Consider the following 26,487-nt stretch of genomic DNA (forward strand, 5'->3'; position numbering starts at 1 on the left):
GAAAGGTAATGACCATAACTCATAAATGAAATTATTGCCTAGGGTTCATACCTCCCCACAGGACGATGTTTCATGCATGCTGTGAACTAAAAGTTGAGATAGGCAGTGAAATAACTCCATTTATTAACCACACAGCTGAATCAGTTTCAGCCACCGAAAACGGTAACTGTTCTAATTGTTTAATATGAAACAATTTGTATGTGGCATCCTTTATAGATATTAATTTCTATCAGTCAAATTAAATGGCAAAAACTGTGAAAAAGCATTTAAGTAATCCCATGCCACTTTTCCCATTTTGAGTGTTCGCAACGTCCAAGCAAACCGCATTATAGAACGTAATTGATTTTGACCATAATACAAAAGAGACACTTCATGTTGAACAATGTCAATAACAGAAGACCGAATATTATCTAAAGTATATATACAGGAAGATAGTGTATTAATACTATTATCCACCACTGCAAGGACTTTTTCTAAATTTGCCTGGTCAATTTGGCATAGTTGTACAGCAGCTTCCATCTGTGACAGTTTTCAAAATTAATTATATGCGGAATAAATTAAGCTTTTTGTTCGAGGTGACTTTGGAGCTGAAAGAAAATCAGCCAGATCAATGTCACCAGACAGATCAGAGGGATGTTGTTTCACAGACGACAGGGTGGAATGTTCCAACCATTGCTGACACGATTTACCCACTGAATATGTGGTAACTGTATGCAAATGCGAGAAACGTGGATCAGGTCAACTTTGTGTAAAACCTTTTGTAGTATTCAAAATACGTAATTGACATGCATTCAAAGTTGTCGGCCATACTAACCATCCTAAGGGGTTAATATCTGAAGAGTTACGGGGCCATTCTGAATTAAAATAGCTAAGTCTTCAATTGTGTAGTTAGTTAATATTTGCCATGTATCGTACGCAGCTAATGATGGGATGGAGGGAATATTTAAGTTCTTTGCCATGGCTAAACCAAAACAAGTAGTCTGTTGCACTGTGTCATTTAAAAATATGATATGAGAAAGTGTCAGACATGCACGATGCAAAGCTTCTATGCCCTGCACTTGCAAATCTTTAGTGCCCCAGATGTCCTTCCAATGTTTATAACATTTCATGGACAAATCAGTCCTGAAGGACATAGAGTAAACTAGTTTAGTCTGTGTTAACATAAATTTAGTTTGTGGCGGCATTTTCAATTTATAAAAGTAGGACCGTGGGTCAGACAGATTGTAACCAGAAAAATATACAAATTTGCTCTGTTGGGTCTTCGAACTTCTCTGTAACGGTGTTGGGCAATGTTCCCATTGGGTATAATTAAAAAAGGGTCTATATGTAAGAAATTATGGCCATAATGTTGATAACAAAACAAATCTGCGTAATTTGCCAAATTTAAATACAAATCTTCAGTGTGAAATGCAGCATAATATTTTAAATCAGAGAACAACGAATGAATGGCCTGAACATCCCAGTCATCTGAATGTATGTCGGGCAGAACCACATCTTCTAAGGAAACGCGTAAGACGTTTGGAATGTTCAGAATTTCCATCAGGCGATGGATATCGAATGCAACTTTATACCAGACAATGCCATCAACAACAGGGAAGGCTGATATATTTACACGGGCGTGGTCTCTTTTCATTATGTGGGACGATGTGTGAGGGGTTAGAATGCCATCAAAAAAGTTTACAGCAGAGCATTCAGCTAAATAATTGGCCATTAATGAGTAGGAAAAACACAGTCATAAATCCGATCCACATGAAGAGGAATATCATTGCTAGCACCATCCAGATATATGTCCAGGGTGGGACCAAGTAAGGCTTTTTGAACTAGGAGATGAAAACACCGGTACGGGTAGGGATCTCCCGCACAGAAGAAGAAGAGGAGATGTGCCAGAAGAAAAGCTATTACGATCATCCATATTATACCTGCAGGACCCAAGTTGAAACAATGGGGGATGTGCTGTATCAGATGTATCAGGTGTGGTACTCTTAGGAATGTCAATTATGACTGCAACTGGAGGAGAAGCATGCTCAATATCACTGTACCGGGTGCGTTGGGTTTCACTTACTTGACGTTCAATGAGGGGATACGGTCTCCATAGCATATAAATTGCATTTATACACATCGGCTGAGATGTGTTTCTCTCCTACAGAAAAGATTTTGACAGCAGTCCAGATGGCAATATTCCTCTCCTTACCGGCCCAAGGGCAATTCAGTTGTGGAGCAGATGAACCAGGACTTGAAGCAATCTTCAACAGCTAGAGTCTTAGGTACTGGCAGTGGTTGGCTCACAAATTTGTATGGAGTCAAACGTGCATTAAATAATCTCCCTTGGAGATCTCTGGGTGGGCCGACCCCATACGAAATGCTCTTTGGCATTAAAATGTTTGTGCCAGACCTTGATGGTCTAGATGTTGTGGCCGCTGCCTCAACCTTTGACGTAGATAATCATTGTGCTATGTTACAGGATCTACAAAAAACTTATGATTCACAAGCGAGAGCCCAGTTGCCCTCTTCTGCAGATCCAGCAGTGCTGATTCCTGTTTCTGGCTGGCTTCCAAAAGTTGGAGATCTGGTCCGTGAAAAGGTGGAAAACAAAAAAGAATTTGAACCTTCCTACTGTGCACGGGTCAGAGTCCTTGGTTTGAAAGGCACCCACACTGTGATCCTGCCTCCTTTACCAGGTCGTGAGGAGAATCATTGCATTTCAGTCAAACATATCAGGCTACATCATATGGCCGATACTGAATAGTATGGCTCCAAGCATTCCACGTTGAGATCTTTAACTGAATCCGATGGCTTAATTGAATCATTGCCTGTTTTTCCTTCTACATCCACATCTACGGATATCCGAATTAAATTAAATTTTTATTATTTTTTGTAATATTCTGATGTTTTACATTTTCAGAAATGTTTTATTTTTCATTGTTTTAAATATACATTTTTTATATTTTTATTTAGTTCTTAAAATTAGGTTTTGTAGACATTTTATTTGTCTGTAATGTAGTACTGACTGTAGTGGGAATAATATGGGGCTCATTACGATGTCCGACCGACACCTGGTTGGCGGTCCCGACCGCCCGATTAGGATGCGACTATATTTCACTAAGGGAGCATGCATTACAGTCATAAACCGGCCGTAATGTATGATCCCATAATGAAATGGGAGGTGCGGTTCATCCCTGTACCCGTGGCAGGCACCGCCAGGTGCCTGTCTCAAGGTCCAGGGACCAAAAGGGGCGGCCACTAACTGTATGCCGTGCACCAAATGGGACCCTGCTGGGAGCCCCCTAACACGCTTTCCGAAATGGGCCCTTATTAGGATGATGGTCGGAATTACCTCCGACCGCCATCCATTTGGAAACTGGACCGCTCGACTACACGTCGGCGGTGCTGCCAGCCAAATTAGGATGCGACCGCCACCACTGCAGTCAAAATGTCTATATTTTGTATTTCAGTGGGTTCTGTGGTCTGCAGCACACACCGCAGTACTAAAAATGAACATTAGATATATCCCTGCACTACGTGGCAGACACCATGTAGTGCTTGCTGTGTGGTGCAGGATAGTGCCAGGAGGAAGGGGAACCCACCACGGGCTCCCAATGTCCCTTGCCGCCAGCCTATTCATGGCGGATAAACCGCCATGAAACGGTCGGCGGGGAGGGGCATCATAATCCCGATGGTGGTGCCTGGCAGGCACTGCCACCATTGTATGGAACGATGTGCTCTCCGACGGTCCGATGGACTCCATGAGCCTATTGGATCAATGGTGGTTGGTCTCTCCGACTGCCACCACCCATCCGGCACCTATCTTGATGCAGTGGGCAGGAATCTTCATTACGATGGCGGTGGGACCACCACCGAGGGGTTGTCGGTGGCGTTCCCACCCTCATCATAATCAGGTCCGTGGTTTCCATGTTGAACAGATCAGCATGAAAACCATGGGTCCGATTCCGATCTCGCTAGGAAGGCCTCTAGACGGGTTCCGGAACGAGCAAATCCAATTTGGACATTATGGGATGCTGGGACCGGCCGCCAGTGGTGCGACGGTTCCACACCTGCAATTAGGATGCCACCGCCACTGTGGCGGTGGCATCCTCCATTTCCAGCATTGTGGCGGGTGGTGCTCACAGCACCGCCCGCCACAATGCTGGGAATGCACTGTGTGCATTGCCCTGCACAGGGTGACAGGCACCGGGAGGTGCCTACCACCATGTCCATGACAATGCAGGGGGGTATGTGCACCCCCACCCCCCTAATAACCTGGGGGCCCGCAACGGGCCCCCGAAGTCAATGCCGACACAGAAAGGCAGCTTCCCGCTGCCTTCCTAATATGGATGGCGGTGTCTAACAGACATGCCACCATATCAGGCCCCTTTTCCGCTCGGTCACCTGTGTGTATTTACTGGCCATATTGTAATCTGCCCCTATATGTTTTTTAATTTTAAAATCCAACATTTTCCCCGCTGTTGCACTGACTGGAGTGGAAACAGTAAATTTTACCCCTCTGTAATCCAACACTTTCCCTACTGTTGTTATGACTGGGGTGGGAATAGTAAATTTCACCCCTCCGCAATCCAACTCTTTCACTACTTTTGGACTGACTGGAGTGGGAGTAGTAAATATTACTCCTCTGCAAACCAACACTTTCCCTACTTTTGCACTGACTGGAGTGGGAATAGTAAATTTTACCCCTCTGCGATCCAACACTTTCCCTACTTTTGCACTGATTGGAGTGGGAATAGTAAATTATACCCCTTTGCAATTCATTACGTTCCCTATTGTTTTTTTTTGTTAAATATTAATTTTATTGTTGTGTTAATTGTAGTGGGAATAGTACATTGTAGTATTTTGCACTGTTATATTTATTTAATTTGATTTTTATTGTAGTTAGAGTAGTAAATAATTTTTTGTGTTGTGTTGTGTTAGGTGGGAGTACTAATTTTTATATTTATTTAGTATAAAACTTTTTTTTAATATAGCGGTAAATTTATATGTATTTATTTTAATTTGTAATATTTTATTTTATGTTGTTATAAATAATTTTACAATAATGTGTTTGATTTATTATAATAATAATATTTATAATATACAATGTTTTGTTTGTAAATAATTTTAAATTAAATTGCAAGAAATGTGTATTTTTATTTAAATCTGATTTGGTTTCCTTTTTTGTAATATTTTATGTTTTTGGTATATTTAAATATGGATACATATATTTTTTATCTATTTATGATTTTTTAAATTATAATATTATTTTAAAAATTATTTGTTAAAATATACCTTTAATTATATTTTATTTTTTATAAATTAATGTTAGTATTTACTATATGTTTATTTCAAAATTGTATATTATATATATATTTTAAAATCAATATTTAATACAACTATATTATTTTAAAAGATTTTTTTTTCAGCATTTTTGTACTTAACATTTTAAGTATAGGTAGTCGATATTTTTTAATCCTATATTTTTCCCTCAATATATTTTACTTAGATTTTTTTGTTGTCGATATTCTGTCAGTGAACCATATACATCATAGTTTCTAAATGAGTCATGCAGGTGGAAACAACCTTTACAACGCAGTCATTACATCGCACTACCTTTACAGAGCAGTCATTACATCGCAACATCCTTTACATCGCATGTCATTACAACGCAGCCATTACATTGCATGTCACTACAACGCATGTCATTACACTGCATGTCACTACAACGCAGGCATTACATCGCAAGTCAATCAATCATCTTTATTTCGGTTTAAAAAACCATAAAAGACATACAATAGCATTTTAAACATCATAATATTAATACATTTCAAAAGGTACCGCCAAACCAAAAGTTAACAACAAATAAGGTTAAAATCTATTAAATAAATAAAACATACTGAGGAGAAGCAGCAAATAACATTATAAGAAGCCAAGATCTATTTGCATATGGCTTGCAGCATTTTTGCTAAGTTGCTTGAATAAAAATATCAATAGAAAAAGTGCAAGTGCTTTAGTGCAGTATATGTAATTGGGACATCAATCTACCAATTATCTTGTTGAATCTTAAAGTGCAAGTGAAGTCAAGTAAAATAACACTTTTACTTTTAAAATGGTAGAAAAAAGTGCAGATTTAAAGCTGAAATAGCAAAGTTTCTAGTACCATGCTAAAATTTCAATCCTTCCTTTGCCCTTATTAGACCTACATCAAACAAATACCTACTAATACTAAAAATGATTTTTTGGGAGGTATCAGTTTTCAGTATTCTTGCTGCCTCGTTACAAGATCAAATACCCAGTAACCAGCAAATAGGTTTAATCCATTTCTTTCTAGATTTTATATATGCTGAGTAAAAGAATAATAAATGAAAGTCATCTTCTCTTGCACCTAATTGGCATAGGGCACAACACTCAATATTTTCTTCCCCTTGCTTGCAAGCCCATTTCGATATGTTTGAGTTTATTTGCAGTATTCCATATCGAAATTTCAGATATAATGACTTTGCTAGTTGGGGCTGCAACTCGTCCATAAAGGACTCGAAGCTCCAGACTTGTTTAATTAGGAGGAACCGTGTTGTTAACCCCTTCAGTGCCACGCCCTTTCCCCCTCCTGTGCCGGGCATTGCACTAGTGGGTGGGGTTCATGACGAGATAGTCTCGTCATGGGCACAGCGCAACCGTGCTCCATGACGAGACTATCTCGTCATGGGCACTGAAGAGGTTAATGTACCAATGGTTGAACTATGTAGCACACTGTTTTGGATATAGGCCCAGAAGGTTGATTTTAGTATTTTCTTGGAACCCATAGTCAATTGTGTAGGCTCATCCCAGAAATGCTTAAACCAAGAGCGAACATGCTTAAGCCATGGCAGACCTGCTCCGTGGGTAAGCCTTACCATTTACTCAAGCCCTTCTTTATAGTGCACTAGCTCCTCTGTGGACCACAATCGCACTCAGAACAATAATGGTCTTAAAATTGCCTGGTGATCCATTCGGCGTACATTAAGATCCATTAAATAGGTATTAGTGGTGTACGCATTGGAAGGTGCAAAATATTCCTGAAGAACTTATTTTTCTCCCACCATAAAAGTATTATAACTTGAGGGTCCCCATAGCTCTGCCCCGTATAGAGAAGCCGACTGCGCCTTATACTTATATACTTCAAGGGCTGGGGAAACCGCTTTAGACATGCTACTCTCATGTTTCTTTACTATGGGTAAAGAATTTTGGAGTAAAATGCTCTTGCTTTTCTCCAATTGCATTTTCCATGACATTTTAGTATCGCAAGTCATTACAATGCATACCATTACAACGCATAGTACCCTTACACTATCCAACACTTACCCTACTGTTGTACTCACTGGAGTTAGAATAGTAATTTTTACCCCTACACTATCCAACACTTACCCTACTGTTCCACTAACTGGAGTTAGAATAGTAATTTTTACCCCCACACTATCCAACACTTACCCTACTGTTGCACTCACTGGAGTTATCATAGTAATTATTACCCCTATACTATTGAACACTTACCTTAAATGTGATGTAATGGTATGCATTGTAATGGTATGTGTTGTAAAGGTATAATGCGATGTAATGGGATGCATTGCAAAAGTTGTTTCTGAAAATGCGATGTATTGGCATGCGATGTAAAAGGATGCGTTGTAAAGGATGTTGCGATGTAAAAACTGCATTCTAAAGGCATTCATTGTAAATGTATGCGTTGTAAGGTCATACATTCCATTAAGGTGGTCAAACCAATCTTCCAGATCTCATCATGTGAGGTTGAAGAAGTGTAGGAGAGAGGCCTACCTTGTGTACAGGTGATGCAGAGGCAGGTATATGAATTGGGCTCTCCAGACTCTCAGGTAAACATGACTAACTTCTAACATCTGGAACCAATAAACGTCGAGACAGGTGCTTAAAATATGAGTAGTATCTCAAGATGGACTTCCCAGGACGTTAAGTGGTCACCACATGTCCTTTGTTCATCACAACACTCAGTGGGTTACTTTCAAACGGAGCGTCAAACTTGCTTTTCCATTTTTGTTTGACCAGGACCCTGTCTCCATTCTTGAAAATCATGTCCCAAGCACATCTCAGTTTGTTAGCATTCTGGACATGTGAAAGGAATCCATTGTGGGAATCTTGTTAGCGTTTGTTGACCTATTAGAGCTCCATTGTGGCAATTTTGTTCCCATGGTTCTCCCAAACATTAAGGTGGTGGGGCTTTCACCTGTCGTGGAATGGGAAGTTGACTTGTTAGCACGCTAGGCTGAACATAAACATGACTTGAGGTCCCTTCCTTCAAGTGTCTCATGCTGAACTACTCTCTTTAGGGTGTCCATGAATAATTCGACACTGCCATTCGCCTGTGGCCAGAGAGGTGTACTTTTCTGATGTTTAACATTCAAAGAAACATAAGAAAGGCCTTAAACGTCTGGCTATTAAAAAGTGGGCCATTGTCAAACTTAAGAATGAAGGGAACACCTCATTTTCAAAAATGTAATTTAATGTCCCAATTACTTTGCCAAGTGTGGTTGAAGATAGGTCTGCCATAAGAGTGAATCGTGAGTATTCTCCAATGACTTCCATGAGATGATGTCCATTGTTGAGCGGTCCAAAGAAATCCACTGCAATCCTCTCTCACTCTTGCTTCGGAAGATCAGACATACCTAGTGGGTGCTGTGTTGTTTTGGAAGATAAGCATATACACAAATGACAGCCCTTTAATTCTCTCTCAACTCCTTCATCAAGATGAGGAAACAACACTCGGTCTCAGAGAGATCTCTTAGTGACAACCAGGCCGCGATGACCCCCGTGTGCTAGTTCAATGACTGGTTGTCTCAGACTCTCTGGAATTACAATTCCTGAACCTCATAATACAATGCCTTCTTGAGTAACAGAAAGTTCTTCTCTCACATTCTTGAACTTTTGACATTCAAAGTCATCCGTAAAAGGCCTAGGACTGCTGTGCAATAAAGTCCTTGAGGGCAAGCATATCTCAACTGGTGTCTGTAGCAGCAAGAATTTGTTCCACAGATATAGCTGCAGGCATGCTTGACTATGAAGTTAATATATGCCTCAGCTGCTTTAGACATGGTACTGTGACACTGTAATAATACTCGTGAAAAATAGTTAGCGGGATTTGATATTTCCCTGGCCTATGCACAATAGTGTAATCATACTCTTGCAGTTGAAAACCCCGCTTCTCGATGTGAGGGGGCATCTTGGTTTTCGGATATCCATTAATGGTGAACAATACCTGGTGATCAGTGTAAAGGGCGACGTGCTTTCCAAATAGAAATTCAATATGTAGATTTATATAGGGTGGCTTATCACCCGTGAGGGTACCCAGGCACTGTCCTTGGGCATGGGGAGATTGAGTGATTCGCCCAGAATCACAGGATATTGATCCGATGCCGAGACATAAAGGTAGATCCCGAGCTCCGAATTGGCAGCTCTGGTATCTGCACCACAACCTCTCAATGGACAAATAGAGGTATTCATAATCCCACACTACAGCTAGAATTTCTTTCTCAGGTTGGGAATAAGTATGTTCGGTCTGCGACAGACTCCTGCTCACATAAGCTATAACGTATCTCTGAGTAGTGTCATGTCCATTGTGCTGGCCAAGGATTGCACCCAGTCCCATCGGGCTTGCATCTACCACAATCTCAGTATGTAGTTTTAGATCAAAATAGGCCATTCCAGTCGCATTACCAATTGATTTTCTTAAAGCTCTGATCACATTCATGTGACCACTTGAACAGAGCGTCCGTTTTGTTAAATCTCTCAATGGGGCACGTATCTACCTAGAACAGTAACTGGCCCTGCCAAGGAAAGATCGTAGAATGGTCACATCCGGTGGGGGACAAGAGGATGGTAATGCGTGCACTTTAGCTGGATCTGGTGTCATCCATTTTTCAGAGAAAACATGTTGGAAGAATTAGAGTTTTGTTATGTGAAATTCACACTTTTCTGTATTTAAAGTGAGACCTGCGTCAGCAACTAAATGGCATACTTATGTAAGGGCTTTGTCATGTTCCTTTCGAGTGGCCCCAAATATCAGTATATCATCACTGTAATTAAAAGCATGTATGACAGCCTGTATTATGCGGCAAATGACATCCTGAAAAATATTTGCAGCTGACGACACCCCAAAACTTAGAGCCTGATTTAGATCTGGGTGGATCGAGTCCCGCCGTTGCTTTTTAGGCGGTATTCCCATCTGTCGGGTTGGTGGTCCACACACCCTATTTAAATGTTAGTGAGTCCATAGATGAAAGACAACTGCAGTCCTGCTGTCACTGGCAAGAAATCTCGGCTACATTGACGGCGGGGGAGGCAAAAGCAGCTAATGGAGGGATGAACTCCAGCTTCCCCGGTGGACCAATTATGATGTGCCTTCACGCCAACAAAACCAACACCGTCATGGACTTAATTGACGGTTGGCTACACTCTTACCTGTTACCTACTGACTTGTTTGTTAACATATGTACAGGACTCATGCATTTATAAATCTCTCTTACAAGCAATAGCATACCAATGTGTAATACTGAAGTTTAAGAAATTTAAAGAAATCCACCTGTATGATCATATTGTATGTATACATTTGGTGCAAGCTGCCTTAAAAAATGAACAATTGCACAAAAAGTATATCCAGATAAAAATCAAAAAGTCATCATACAGATGTGATTAAAGACATTCCTAAAATTCCCACATTAAAAACATATGCCACACACATCATATTGATAAGTGCAATTTAACATGATGTAGAAATTGCACTAGACAAGGTGTTACCATTAACTTAGAAATTAACAATAAAATATGTCAGTCACAAATTAGAAGTACTCAACATATACATCCATGTAACATTTCCCCTTGTCGAGTGCAAGTCCTGTACTGTATCCAACTTCAACAGTCACAAAACATTTCATACTAACACAACTGTAGTAACAAATACAAATAAAATTTGTAACATAAATTAGTTTGTGCAAGTGGCCATTACTATGACGAATGCCTGCACCTAAGTTCAAATGACTATCACATTGAATGTTAACCAGTGAATACACTTAACAAAATAAACATTAAAAGATATCAATTGTATTACCTGCCATCATGGTAAAGAAAAATAAATGCATCGCATTTTACTCTGAAACATTGTTAAGAATCAAACAATTGCTAGGGAAAATTTATGCCAGGACTAATTTGGTCAAATGAAAAGTATATATTTATTGAATAAAACGAGTTAAGGCTGTCAAAAGAATTATTAAGTCAAATAGCAGTCCATCAAGCGAAACATCTGCACTGTTGTGCAGTGGCACACGCTTGCCTCCAATTATACTGCCATGGGAACCTGCTCAGGAAGGGGCATCTAGTGGGCAGAGCAGGTACCTCTAAGATCTCACACGGAAGGGGGGTGTAGTTTTGGGAGGGGTGCTCCTGCATTTCGTAGGGATGGGTTGGGATTTGTAAGGGGTCGATTTGCGTTTGGGAGGGGTGGCTTGGGATGTGGAGTGACCAGGTTGGGTGTCAAAAGGGTAGATTGGTGTTTGGAAGGGGTGGGCTGGGAAGTGGAAGGGGTGGGTTGGGGTGTGGAGGAGGTAGATTGGTGTTTGCTAGTGGTGGGTTAGGGTCTGACAGGGTAATGGCAAGGGCAAAAACAGATTATTCTTTGTGAAAATGGGAAGGGTGTTCGGGTGGAGTTGGGTTTGGGAGGTAGAGGGAGTGGCATTGTCTGCTGTACATTTGTCTGTTGAGGGTGTAGGTACCTGTGGGTCTGGTGTGTGCATGTTTGGTTGTGTGTTGCGTCATAGGTGTCTGTTGTTTGAATGAGTGTGGGCATTTGAGTTTTGTGGTTGTTCATTCGGATGTGGATCAGTGTGCTGGAGAGGTGCTGGGTATGGTTGTGGTGCATGTTGGTGTGGGTGTGATGGTGGCTGTGGTGTCTGTGGAGGTGCTGGGTGTGGGTATGGTGCATGTGGGTGTGATGATGTAATTAGTTTTATTTATTTATTTATGTACTTACCTCGGGTCGGCTGTATGCTGGAGTTTACTACCAACACCCTACCCCTCCCCCACCCTGCCCCACCGCCCCGCAACACTCCCACTATGAACCACTACTGCGTGTTTGGTTGTGTGTTGCGTCATAGGTGCCTGTTGTTTGGATGAGTGTGGGCATTTGAGTTTTGTGGCTGTTAATTTGGATGTGTGTATAAGTGTGAATCGGTATGCTGAAGAGGTGCTGGGTATGGTTGTGGTGCATGTTGGTGTGGGTGTGATGGTGGCTGTGGTGTCTGTGGAGGTGCTGGGTGTGGTGCATGTGGGTGTGATGATGGCTATAGTGTCTGTGGAAGTGCTCGTGGGGGGGCGACTCACTGGATTGTTCTCGGGACTTCTCCCTGGATTTTTCTCTGGACTTCTCCCTGGATTTTTCTCTGGATTTGCCCCTGGATTTTTTTCTGAATTTGTCCCTGGAATTTCCTCTGGATTTGCCCCTGGATTTTACTCTGGATTTGCCCCTGGATTTTTCTCTGGATTTGACCCTGGATCGGTCTCTGGACTTTTCTCTGGATTTTCCTCTTGACGGTTTGTCTCTTGAAGACTTGTGTTTTGAACTCCTTTCTCTATAATTGCGATGGTCTTCTGCTGCGGCTGCGCGAACATCTACATTGACGCCTGTGCTGGTCCCTTGATCTAGTTCTTGACCGCTTTCTCTCCCAGATTTTGAACGCCATCTTCTTCTGTCCAGAGAACGTGATCTCCTGTGGTCTCTGCTTCCAGATTTCCACCTTCTACTTCCCCTCTCTTCCCGCTCTCTTCTCTTCAAATGTTCCTGATTGCATTTTGCCTACTTTTCCACCACAGCTTTCTGCAAATGCTCCAGTTTTTCACGAATCTGGATAAACCCCAAATGTAATTTGCCTCCGAAGTGATCAGCAAGACGGCGATCGTTGTCATGGAGACCAAGGTATGCAGAACACATTTCACACATGCGCAGCTTCTGCTGCTGAAAGCTGGATGCTGGCATGGAATTACGATATTCTTTCTCTGCCTCTCTTTTTAGTGTTCGGACTGCTTCCACCTCCATCATGACCTTTTGCGCTTCATCAACATTTCCTTCCGCTCCCAGCTGCTTTGCTTTGGCCAGTAGTTTACCTATTTCCTAATTCAACTCATGAGCCCTTTCTGCCTTTATGGAGGCTTCTGCTCTTATTTCCTCCTGTGTCTCTGCCAGACGTTTCTTGGCAACATCAGTTCTTCAATCACACTCAGCAATGAAGGTGATCCATGGCATCCAGCTATACAAGCTATTTCATAGTCTGCCCTCAAAGCCAAGTCATGAACCTTGGTATATTCTCCCAGATTCCTACGTGTTCCAGCAAGAATACCATGAGGGCAGCAATCCAAGAGATGACTTTTGCAGACACAATCATCTGAATATTTCACTCTTTGTCTTGTCTCATCACCGTCTCTAGAGGTGCCCATCAGCTGATCCAGCAGTGCCCGCATCTGAGCCTGGGCTGACATCTTAGAAGGCTCCCTAGCCTGGCCAAATCCGAACCTCTAAAACACATTCCCACGCACAACTCCACGGAGAAAATGGAGGCTGCCTCTAGGCCTGCTGCAGTGTCTTTGGGTGTGTTGGTGATAAGTGTAGTACATGTGTGTGTGGTGGTGTCAGCGGTGTCTGTGGTTGTGGTGGTGATGGTGAGGGTGGTGTCTGTCTGGATGCACACCTGTGTTTTGTTGTGTTCTTTGTATTTCTCTGTGGGTGTGCTACTTGTGTCCATGTGAGTGGCTATGTGTAAAGGTGTGAGTGTGCTTGGGACAGGTCTGGGAATAGCAAATTTACATGGGAAAGGGGCAGGAGGTGGGGCACAAGGTTGGGATGGTTGGGAGGCTGTGGTCAGTGAGAAGGCTAGACCTTAAATAGAGTAAGACCTCTGTAGACCAGACATAGCACTGTGAATGCCTTCCAGGTAGGCTATCATTTGTTGCAATTGGCAGCCAAGCCCCTGGATGGCATTCAGTAGTGGACTCTGGCCTACACAGATGTTCTGGAGGAGGTCGATAGCCTCCTCATTCAGTGCAGCTGGGAGGGGACAGTGGCAGGGGGTGAGGTGCCTGGAGCAAAGTTGAAGCCACCCCTTTTAGGGGATAGGTTTGGCCAACTGGTGGGAGCAAGAGGGAGGGTAGAGATAGTACTGAGGGTGGCAGACAAGAATACTGTTGGTAGATTTCGTATCAGGTCTGTCTCCGCCACTAATAGGGGATGCTCACTGAAGAGGATGTCGTGGAGCTGGCGTACTCCATTGCGCTCCGCTCAACCTCCGTGCCTTTGGATTCCTAGGTGTCTGTGGCATCAGCACCAGAACTACAGGGCACAGCTGCTTCCCCGCTGGCGTGGCCAATATCTCCTCTGTCTACTCTTGATAATGCTGAAATTAAATACACAATAATCCCTAGTATCACTGCCTGCCCCTAAAAAAATTTTTCCCCTTCCCATTTGTGACTGCATTACCACCATCTTGAAGAGGGCGGTAAATTGCGAGTGTTTTGTGATCGCAACTGCAAAACATTTTTACAGAGGGTTGCAAGTCGCAATTAGGAAGGTATGCCCTTCGAACACCTCTTCCTAATTACAAGTCGCAATTTCTATTTAGCGAGTCTCAAATAAATTGTGAGTCGCTAAATAGGGTTTGTACATGGCCCTAACAGTTTTTGCATGCGCAAATGGGTCGCTAATCCGTTTGAGAATGCAAAAATGAGTCGTACATCTGGCCCTAAATTCGGCAGACCCGGATCTGATTCAGAGCCTTTCCGACTGACATCGTAATCAAGCCCTACATTTCTACATGTCCTACTTTTATATACCATGCACCCTTGCTTGTGGACTACAAGGCCTACATAGGAGTGACTTATTCATAATTGAAAGGGAGTTTTTTTTACCTGCCAGCTTGTTTATGTAAGGGCAAATTGCAGTTTTTACACTGCTATAGTTGGGCTACAGTGGTCAGCCTGACGCCATTTTTCATTGCCACTGTAATGGATGTCACAATAGGTGCTTCAGTCCACTAGTTGCATTTCACTTCCATGTGCTGGCTACACTTCAGACCATATACTATGGAGCTATAGGGAAACTAAATATGAATTTAGAAGTATGCCAATTCAACCATGTTTAAACAGGAGCACAGAAACTTTACTTCTGGTTAGCAGTGGTAAAGTGCACAGTGTTATAAAGCCATCATAAATATAGGGTCCAGGAAAAGATGACATTTCCAGGGTGACCATGCAGAAAAGACAGATTTCGTGCAGGCTGGTACTTACTGGAGTGCATTTTGTTGTGTCACTATTATCACCCAGGCACATCATTCAATGGGCAAACACAAGCCATCAGGAAGTAGTCATAGCCAAGATACAAACATGGTGACAGGCTTGGTTTAACAGAGCAGACCAAATGAAAAATGTCCAGATTATAGAGTTTCTAATGTGCAAATGAGGCGGCTTTCTGACAAACCAGCATACTTCATCAAAGTACAGTTGAGCGGGACGAGGCCGAACCGCCCGCAAGATGGCCACTGACTCATGAGTCTCCCCGCCCCCTCGGAGACATTTGATGGATCCTCATTGCAGTTTGACATTTTAAGGGTATGCAGTGAGCAGCGGCACTGCGCAAGTGTGGGGGAGTAGGTAGTTCAACATTTTGGACTGTTTTCCAGTCCATATTTAGGGCCTGGCATGGCATGTCAGCCGGCTCCAAAACCGCCAAATTTGTAATCAGGCCCTTAGTTTTCTTCCCCCACGCTGCTTGTCTCACACTCATCGGTCATGGCCACCATTTTGAAAAAGGAATTGTCCGGTGGCGCCCTGCTATTCCTGCACTGCCTGATTTCATATTTTAATACCTGAACAATGCTGAGAACCTGTTGGGGAATTACAATAGAAGCACACTTGCAACACAGAAGACTATTATTGCCTGCTTGTGTCTGTTTATGGCAGGCTCTACATCTGGACGATTTATACATTGGATATAAAGAAATAAGGCACACAGACATGTGTTTCTTCATTTGGCTTTCTCCACTACATTAAGTTTATGTTATTTTTCCTTCCACACAACGTCTGGTGCTACTGTTGGGTGTCCTTTGCTCCATTCTTTCCTGTTATTTTGGGCAGCTAACATGTGACATTCTCCTTCTATTGAGCCCGTAGATACTCCTTTAAATGCACAATTATGGACTCTACTCCATACTTCAGCCAAAAAGTTGCAACCTCATTTAGAACAATGTCTTCTATGTGCAAAGACTTCAACAATGTAAAAGGCAAAAGGAAGATCCAAGTTCACCAACAGAGTCTCTATTACCTCTGAAGCTCTAGGATTTAATGGAGAAAATTAAACTCCTGTAAAAAGAATTATGGAGACCAATGCTACGCTCCAGAGGATACAAGAGAAATGGTCAAGACTCAAACTCCGGGGGACCGAGGTGGAACAACGGCTAAGCAATGTACAGGATGCGGCAACCAGTTTTGAAGCTATGTCAAAGGAAATTTCCCTTCTAAATCAGCAGACAGAGGATCTGGAAAAGTGTAACAGATGAACATTCCTGAAAGAGCAGAGGGTTAAGATATGCTTGCCTTTCTTAAAATTCACATTCTGAAAATAGTGGGGCTCAAGGAGGGAATAAATCTTAATCTGCAACAAGCCCATCTGGTAGGCCCTACATTTTTGGGAGCTTCTTCATCGGGCGACCCAAGAGAAATTATTGTTTTTGTTTTAGAATATACTGAGTTACCTATGGTTTTGTCAGTACCCAAGCAAGGAAAACAAATGCTCTGGTAGGGTCAGAAAGTCTTTTTCTCTCAAGATGTGGCTCATGCAATGGTAGCTCTGTGTGAGGGATTTCTGTTGTTCTGTCCTGCCCTATGCTGCAGGAACGCCCATTATGGCCTTTTACACCCATGTTTCTTCAAAGTGACCTACAAGGAGAGGACTTTCTCTTTTGACTCCCCAGATGACTTAAGAAAATTCATATTTAAATGCAAGGGTGAAAAAATAGAACATGGGAAAACGTTTTTTTTTTTAAATTGATGTTTTACCTTGAATTTACTTTGTTCTGAGTTTAAAATGTAGTTATAGTTATATAATAGATGATGTCTTTTCTTGACAATATTATTATAAATTATTTTTTATCTTCTATTCTTTCTGCAGATGTCCTTTGTCTTGCCTGGACTCCCACACCAGATGTTTCACTCACATGTGTATCCTCCCCCAAGCAGCTTCGTTTTCGACCATGGCATACAATGCAGGTGGTTAATACTGAAATTGTCTGGTCATTCTGGCTGGATTCCATCCTTCTCAAGGAGCCAATCGGCCAGTTGGAGACCGTCACGTAATACCAATGGATGGTATTTCCACCGTAGGGATTACAATGTTGGTTTCCAACAGGCTTTCCATGCCAGGCTTTCCGACATGGAAAACCTATCAAAAAGTGACATTGGAAGCCCTTAGCAGGGCACCCTTTACCCCCCCTGCCTCCAGTTGGGGGCCAGTCCCTGCACCATGTGGCAGGCACCCAGATGTAAGAAAATCTAAAATTGTCTTACGGATGACAACCGTATCAAACTTTTTGGAGATGCTGAAATCCTGAAATGTTTTACAGATTTTTATCCAAACGTATACACCCCAGAACAATCCCCGACAGACAAAGCTCTTGACTACTTCTTTCATTTTCTTCCACCACGCTCTCATCAGTCTCAAGATTTATCCATCTCTGAATCAAAGATAGCTCTTGCTACACTACTTAAAGATAAAGCCCCTGGACTGGATGGCTTTACAACCTAATTCTATTCATGCTTCTCGCACATCTTACTTCCTCATTTGCTTTCCCTGTACCAATACTTTCTCTCCAATAATGAGGCTTGCAGTACTTTTTTGGAAGCAATGTAATTATTGACCACAAAATGATTTTGAAAACTGTAACCCCTATACTCAATCAGTACATTCCTGATTTGATTGGTATGGAGCAAAACCGGGTTTGTAAAAGGTAGATATATGGCTGATAACTCTAGAGCTTTTTTGGATATGCTGCATCTTACATTGAAAGGTTCTACACCTATCACTGCTATTACACAGGTTTCAGAAAAGGCATTTGACCAGGTTTATTGGCATTTCATGATGTGTGCACTTAAACAGCATGGTTTTAGACCTGGTATCTTAAAATATATTAGTCTGCTCTATTCCTACCCAAAAACGTTAATGTTTGTAATTGCCATTAAATCATCATAGTTTCCCCACTTATGTGATATTCGTCAAGGGTAGCTATTATCACCTCTACCTTTTATATTGTCTTTGGAACCTTTTATTCATACTTTACATCATTCACCTTTTTTTTCATGGTTTTACATACAAAGACACTCAAATCAAATTCACTGCTTATGCTGATGTTATTGTCTTATATGTCTCAGATCCACAAACGCTTATACTGCCTTTCCAGAACTGTTAACCACTTATTCTAACTCTACCTCCACTCATAAATACGACTTTGAAAAAGGTTATTACACAACAAATATCCCCCCTTTCACATGAGCGTTTTCCCCCTTCCCATTGAGCTTCTGGAGCAGATTAGCTTTCCCCTACCTATTAAAGCCTTCTATATATACAAACATCTTAATTATGCACTTCCAAAACATCCCAAATCTAAAATAGAATTAATATGGGAATCAGAATTACAACACTCATTTTCCTTACAAACCTGGAAGCTAATTTGGTCCAAAAATCCACATCTCCTGTAATGCCAGCACTACGCAAACTTTAAATTATTTCTACCATACGTTGGTTTTAACCCCAACCACTCTCTCTGTAAATACAATCCTAACATTCAGAACACATGTTGAACCTGTAAAAAACACAGGGCACATATATACATATGCTTTTTCACTGTCCATCCATAGTCTTTCTGGATGAAGATATGTAAAACAATTTCAACAGTATGTTCCATTACTTTTCCTTTTGAGATTCCATCTATTTTTTAGGGGAAGTTCTACTCATACCTGGAAAGGCATACATAAATTGGGCAAATTTGTAGATCTACCTATTGCCATTGCCTTTCAGATAATAGCATTCAACTGGAAGAATTCTACTACAGTTACCTCTACAGGATGGTGGAACGTACTCTGTCATCATCATAGACTCGATAGAGCATCTGCCACTTCTACACAACAACTTAATCAGCAGGATATGTTTTGGGTATCTCTTACCACATATTTATCTTGTAACTTTACCTGGATCCATGACAGAATGATTGCATTTCAGCCGCCATTAACTTTTCTTTTATTGTATACAGTACTTGTTGTATTTATAATCTTACATTCATTCTGTTTATCATTTTGATTTAAATACTAGACATGTTTATTCTGATGTACGTTTTACTGATTTTATTTCAGTAAAGCTTTTTTAAACTAAAAAGAAAAAGAGCTGTTGAGCACAACCCTCTGGGAGTGCTTGAGTATGGGTTACTGCAGATCACCAGATGCATAGCATTTACTCGTGATAATTGATGAAAACAAACAATACCACAAGCCTATTGCTACAAAAGCAGTTGTGTGCTACGTAGTACAATTATAAAAGATGGACTTCCATTGGAGTTGAAAGCAGACCAGGGGTAATATTTTCAAGGGCATACATTTCAAAACTAGAGAGAGTAATTTAGCACCTCACACCAATGTCTCATACCACATTGGCCCAAAATCCAATAAAAAGTTGAGTAGTCCATAAGCACATTCAAAATGCCCTGCTTGAAGCAGTAAACCCCTAACGATATGTGAAAGTAACCATGTGTCTAATCCTCAATGAGTACAAAGTGGCACACTCTGTTACCACTTTTGTGGTCCATTCTACTATAGTGAAGTGGCAAATAGGATTATTTCTGCCATTCCAACCTTGACTTCGCATTTCCTATACCAGGAGCAGCTGATGAAAGATGCATTGACTTAACAGCCACCAATGAGTTGCCTGCATCTCATCCACTGAAAAAACACACTGAATATTGATAAATGGCTGCCATCCTGGATCAATGTTCAAGCTGTCCTATAGTCAGAGGAATGAAAGCCTACAGTCCCCTGAGTCAGATGTTAGCAACAGAGAAGCACAGTTCCCAGTATTCTCTTACAATCTCAATCAACTTTCTCTACTTACCCAAAGGACTTTGGGCCTCACTTATGAGGAAGTCATAAAGGGAAAGGGGAGGAATGTGCTGTATTTAAAGCAATATGGCACATTCCTGTCCTTTTCTTTGTGCAGGTTCCCTTTTGGTAGCCTACTGCCAATGCAGACACCCTTACACTATTGTGCAGGGGTGCCTGTGGTGCATGCAGTATTGTTTTTGTGCTGGAAGGGGCACCTTTCTGCTCAAAAACAACCCTGGGAGGAATATTCTTCTTTCTATGCGTGCTTCAGAATGTAGCACACATAGAAAGAGGAAAAACAAGGAAAAATCGAGATATTTCTCCTTGCTATGTCTCCTCTGGGAGGGTGTACCTTTTTGGCACAACCACAGGTTTACAAATTCTTATACATCTGGGGATGTGTCAAAATGTATGGGAGTTGCATGGGAGCACATTTGCAATGCCCATGGAATGCCTACCCAGGGAAAAGTAATGCAACCCAGCGATTTGCGTTGCATTACTCCAGATTTTTGAAGCCACTCAGAGCCATGCAAAGTGACTTTGCTTGACTTCAAAAATATAACTTTGAAGTTTGAGCCAAACATATACCACTTTGCGTGGTGCAAACATAATGCATGTCTCTCATAAATGGGGTCTTGGTGTCCAGGACGTTTATGAATTGTTACCACCAACCCCACATGGCTAACAATGTTAGAATCTTCTTATAGGTTGGCCGGAGGGAGGAGGGAGCTGAATTAACATGCCAAATTACTGATTGGATTCCTTCCTGACTGGATTCCTTGCGCTGTCCAACTATGAATTAAACAAGCTGGAATGGGGTCAATTTCCACATACTTTTGCAGAATCTGACCTGTTTAATACTCCAATTACCACTTGCTCTCATCTGGTGGTAATTGTGATGAAGGAGCTACAACGGTTAGATGTGCAAGGGGCAGAGGGTCAAGCCCTGTTGGTGTATTGCGGGGTCTTTGGTGAAAGTGGGGGCTGTTGAAACACCCACTTGGTGTTGCTGCTGTTCTGTTGGGGATGCTTTTGCCTCCAACTGTTGCCTCTACTCTGAGACTATCCTCTCTTCCTCTAGCTGGATGTGGTTTCACAATCCAACACTACAGCTATGGGGCAAAGGAAGTAGGGGGATGTGGTGACGGGTGAGTCACTAGGCAGTCTGAGGGCAGGCAGGGTTTCTACCTATCACAGGTTTCTTCTTCTGGCCTAGGGCTCATGCTGCTCATGGGATGCTAGGAATGTGGGCAGAGAAGCCAGTGTCTGAGCATTTGGAGTCCAGAGGAAGCACAGCTTCCATGTGATTCTTACTGAGGCCGGGATGGGCCACGCTGCACCTCTGCCTCAGCTCAAACCTTGGGCAAACTCCTATTATATTTTAATGGGTGCAGATTTGGACCTGCTAAAAAGAGTCCTGTGTTTCCAGACCCAGAATTACCCAAAGACCCAGTAATTTGGGGCCTGAAATAGTGGACCTCTTAGAATCAGGCAGAGTGGTATCTCTGCCAGAGATTCATAATCAGGCCCGTAGTGTGCATATTCCCTGTTCATGTTCTAGAAACTATGAGGCTCATTAGAATGTCAGGCGGATCGCCACCGCCCGCATGGCGGTGGCGATCCGCCCGACATTCTGTCCCGCCCGCATGCCAATTCCCCCCCGCCATATTACTATGGCAAGGGGGGACCCCGGCGGACGGAAAGACCATCCGCCAGTTTTCCGCTGGTAGGCAATCCGCCCGATTGCCTACCGGGAGGAAAAGCTGTTAACATGGTGGCGGTGTCTGGTCTGGTAGACACCGCCATCTATATTAATATGCAGACGGGGACATGACTTCCGCCATGGAAAGACATGCGGACTTCGACATTGGGAGCCCGTAACGTGCCCCCAGGGATTCTGGAGTGTGGGGGGTGCCCTGCATTTCAATGTACAACGTGGCAGGCACCGCGCGGTGCCTGTCACGTTGTACATTGAAAGGCACAACTTGCTTTTGTGACATTGCGGCGGGCGGTGCTGAAAGCACCGCCCGTCGCAATGTCATGAATGCAGGATGCGCCCGCCAGTGTGGCGGGCGCATCCTAATTGTAGTTGCGGGACCACCGCATGCATTGCGGGCGGTCCTGTTTCCCGGGGGTATGGTGAGTGGACAAAGTCCGCCCGCCATACTAATGACCCCCTATGTCTCTATTATATTAAAGATCTCATACCGATAAGAGTGCAATTCAATCATTAACGTGTGATAAAGACAAAAATGTCAATAAGTCAACTAATCTCTTGGTATCAGAGAATCCTTGCTGAACTGATGCTTAGTCCCCCATTGGAACAAAAACACGAACATATATGGTAAGCATAGAATATAGGCTTCTTCATAAATTAAGCCAATTATAACTACTGGTTTTAGAGGGTAGAATAGAAATACAGGTACAGTATGTGTGTGTTTTTATAAATATCACAGCTGTATAAACTGGACGCGCTTGAATAAAGATGAAAAAATCAATCTTGGAACCTCCACCATGAAACACCGCCTAGAGTCCAAATGGAATTTGACTGTAATTCATGACTGAACAAGGGGCGTAAGGCAGACCCCTGCAGCCCTTGCAGCACAGGTAGGTCCCCAATGCTTCAGGGGGGCTTAAACACATTAGGGAGGGGCCCATTCGGCCTAATTCCAATAAATATTTGTGAGATATGGGATACTGAGGGGGTCACTCATCACTTTCTCACGGAAGGCTCATCGTTGTGATTTATGCCATTGGATGAAACTCAGAGAATGAAGATGATCAATTATAAAAATCAATCACAGCATATTCAAAAAACGCGGAATATGTTTCAATTGATTTAATTTATCTACATTTATTTTTCTAGTGTAAACCTTTTTGTTTCGACCGTAAGGTTACAGACCTCATTTTAGAGACTAGAAAAATAGAATGGAAAATGTTTATACTGAACATGCTCTTAAATCCTCAAAAATGTATATATTTTAGAAGCAATGTTGGAGGCTATGTTTTCGCTAAATGCTGAGAAAATGTTGCATTTTTCCATTTCAGTTGGGGCATTAAAAAAGGGAAAAACAAGGGATTGTTCAGTGTTATTTTAGTTATATATCACTTTATATGTAAAAATCCGACTGGCCGCACTCTGCTCGTCCTACCAGCGTGTTACTCCAAGGAATTGTGGTCCATGAAGTGGCGACGGCAAATACGCCTGTGCCAAAGTTTTAAGTAAAGGTAAGTGTCGCGTTAGCCATCCCTGGACACGTGTTTCGAGGTAGTTGCCTCTCGTCAGCAGGGAGTAGGTCTGTGTGTGGGGTTGCCGCGTAGACTGCCAAAAAAGTATTATCAGGTAAAGTACCACTCATAGCGCACAGGTGCTGGTCCAGGGCTCGTCAGCCCAATCGGCTCAAGGGAGCCTGAATACAATCAAAAATCCGATTGGCCGCACTCTGCTCGTCCTACCAGCGCCATGTCTCGGGCGATATTTTAAAACCCGGGACATGTATCGGGTCTAGAGATCATCAGTCTAACAAGTACTTACTTGCCCCCACTGGGGTGAACCACCTGAGAACTTCATGTACCAGCTTCCCTTGGGGCGACCCGGAGGAGGGGCTAGCGGTGTGCGCTCCATTGCGGTTGTTTTAAAAATGGCTCCCTCGAGCTTCGAGCTGACGAGCTCCTGGACGACGCACCTGCGTGCCTGTGCGGGCACTGAGGCCTTTGACGGTTGCTTGGCGGCCCTCTCTTCCACCCCTAACTATTTTCTCTACTGATGAGGGAAGTTATCCCGAAACCCGAGCCATGTCTCGGGCGATATTTTAAAACCCGGGACATGTATCGGGTCTAGAGATCATCAGTCTAACAAGTACTTACTTGCACCCACTGGGGTGAACCACCTGAGAACTTCATGTACCAGCTTCCCTTGGGGCGACCACTGTATATGTATTGAAAGAAAGTTTTACCCAAGGCTGGCACACCCAGGAGAATTTCAAGCTCTAAATCAGCGAAAGGCAAAGGCACAGTCCACCACTGCATCTCAGGTCCGACGCGTTTCGAGTTTAACTCTTCCTCATGGACCAATGCAAACTGACAACAGCTGTGTGCAACGAATCTTGTCCTCTTTTATTTCAACATCTCGTAGGTACTTGCTCCAATGAGCAGAGATGCATGGTGGGATTCGTAGTACAATCCAACCCCAGTGGGTCACAAGCTGCTGGCAGTCCTTAAAAAAATTAAAAAGCAGGGAATTAGGATTGTCCTTGTGCAATCGCTCATACAATCAAAAGAGCATCTCCCGTTCCGCCTCATGGCTAATCAGAGGCAGAGGCAGACCCGCTGTTATCGCAGTGGTGCTGCGCCGTGGCCGGGTAAGCCACTAATGTATTGAAAGAACGTTTTACCCAAGGCTGGCACACCCAGGAGAATTTCAAGCTCTAAATCAGCGAAGGGCAAAGGCACAGTCCCCCACTGCATCTCAGGTCTGACGCGTTTCAAGTTTAACTCTTCCTCATGGACCAATGCAAACTGACAACAGCTGTGTGCAACGAATCTTGTCCTCTTTTATTTCAACATCTCGTGGGTACTCGCTCCAATGAGCAGAGATGCATGGTGGGATCCGTAATACAATCCAACCCCAGTGGGTCACACGCTGCTGGCAGTCCATAAAAAAAAATAAAAAAAGCAGGGAATTAGGATTGTCCTTGTGCAATCGCTCATACAATCAAAAGAGCATCTCCCGTTCCGCCTCATGGCTAATCTGAGGCAGAGGCAGACCCGCTATTACTGCGGTGGTGCCACACCGTGGCCAGGTAAGCCACTAATGTATTGAAAGAAAGTTTTACCCAAGGCTGGCACACCCAAGGGAATTTCAAGCTCTAATTCAGCGAAGGGCAAAGGCACAGTCCCCCACTGCATCTCAGGTCCGACGCGTTTCGAGTGTAACTCTTCCTCATGGACCAATTCAAACTGACAACAGCTGTGTGCAACGAATCTTGTCCTCTTTTATTACAACATCTCGTAGGTACTCGCTCCAACGAGCAGAGATGCATGGTGGGATTCGTAGTACAATCCAACCCCAGTGGGTCACACGCTGCTGGCAGTCCTTAAAAAAATAAAAAAGCAGGGAATTAGGATTGTCCTTGTGCAATCGCTCATACAATCAAAAGAGCATCTCCCGTTCTGCCTCATGGCTAATCAGAGGCAGACCCGCTGTTACCGCGGTGGTGCAGCGCCGTGGCCGGGTAAGCCACTAATGTGTTGAAAGAAAGTTTTACCCAAGGCTGGCACACCCAGGAGAATTTCAAGCTCTAAATCAGCGAAGGGCAAAGGCACAGTCCCCCACTGCATCTCAGGTCCGACGCGTTTCGAGTGTAACTCTTCTTCATGGACAAATGCAAACTGACAACAGCTGTGTGCAACGAATCTTGTCCTCTTTTATTTCAACATCTCGTAGGTACTCGCTCCAATGAGCAGAGATGCATGGTGGGATTCGTAGTACAATCCAACCCCAGTTGGTCACACGCTGCTGGCAGTCCTTAAAAATATAAAAAAGCAGGGAATTAGGATTGTCCTTCTGCAATCGCTCATACAATCAAAAGAGCATCTCCCGTACCGCATCATGGATAATCAGAGGCAGAGGCAGACCCGCTGTTACCGCGGTGGTGCCGTTCCATGGCCGGGTAAGCCACTAATGTATTGAAAGAAAGTTTTACCCGAGGCTGGCACACCCAGGAGAATTTCAAGCTCTAAATCAGCGAAGGGCAAAGGCACAGTCCCCCACTGCATCTCAGGTCCGACGCGTTTCGAGTGTAACTCTTCCTCATGGACCAATGCAAACTGACAACAGCTGTGTGCAACGAATCTTGTTCTCTTTTATTTCAACATCTCGTAGGTACTCGCTCCAATGAGCAGAGATGCATGGTGGGATTCGTAGTACAATCCAACCCCAGTGTGTCACACGCTGCTGGCAGTCCTTAAAAAAATTAAATAGCAGGGAATTAGGATTGTCCATGTGCAATCGCTCATACAATCAAAAGAGCATCTGCCGTTACGCCTCATGGCTAATCAGAGGCAGAGGCAGACCCCCTGTTACCGCGGTGACGCCACGCCGTGGCCGGGTAAGACACTAATGTATTGAAAGAAAGTTTTACCCAAGGTGGGCACACCCAGGAGAATTTCAAGCTCTAAATGAGGCACAGTCCCCCACTGCATCTCAGGTCCGACGCGTTTCGAGTGTAACTCTTCCTCATGGACCAATGCAAACTGACAACAGCTGTGTGCAACGAATCTTGTCCTCTTTTATTTCAACATCTCGTAGGTACTCGC

At 43.1% G+C, this 26,487-nt stretch overlaps 1 pseudogene; it reads right to left on the bottom strand.

Moving 5' to 3' along the window:
* Positions 1-2,724: 2,724 nt before the first annotated feature.
* On the bottom strand, positions 2,725-13,515 carry LOC146820806 (putative RNA-binding protein Luc7-like 1 pseudogene; annotated as a pseudogene).
* Positions 13,516-26,487: the final 12,972 nt, after the last annotated feature.

This window comes from Triturus cristatus, chromosome 6 (genome assembly GCF_964204655.1).
Source record: "Triturus cristatus chromosome 6, aTriCri1.1, whole genome shotgun sequence".
NCBI classification, from domain to species: Eukaryota; Metazoa; Chordata; class Amphibia; order Caudata; family Salamandridae; genus Triturus; species Triturus cristatus.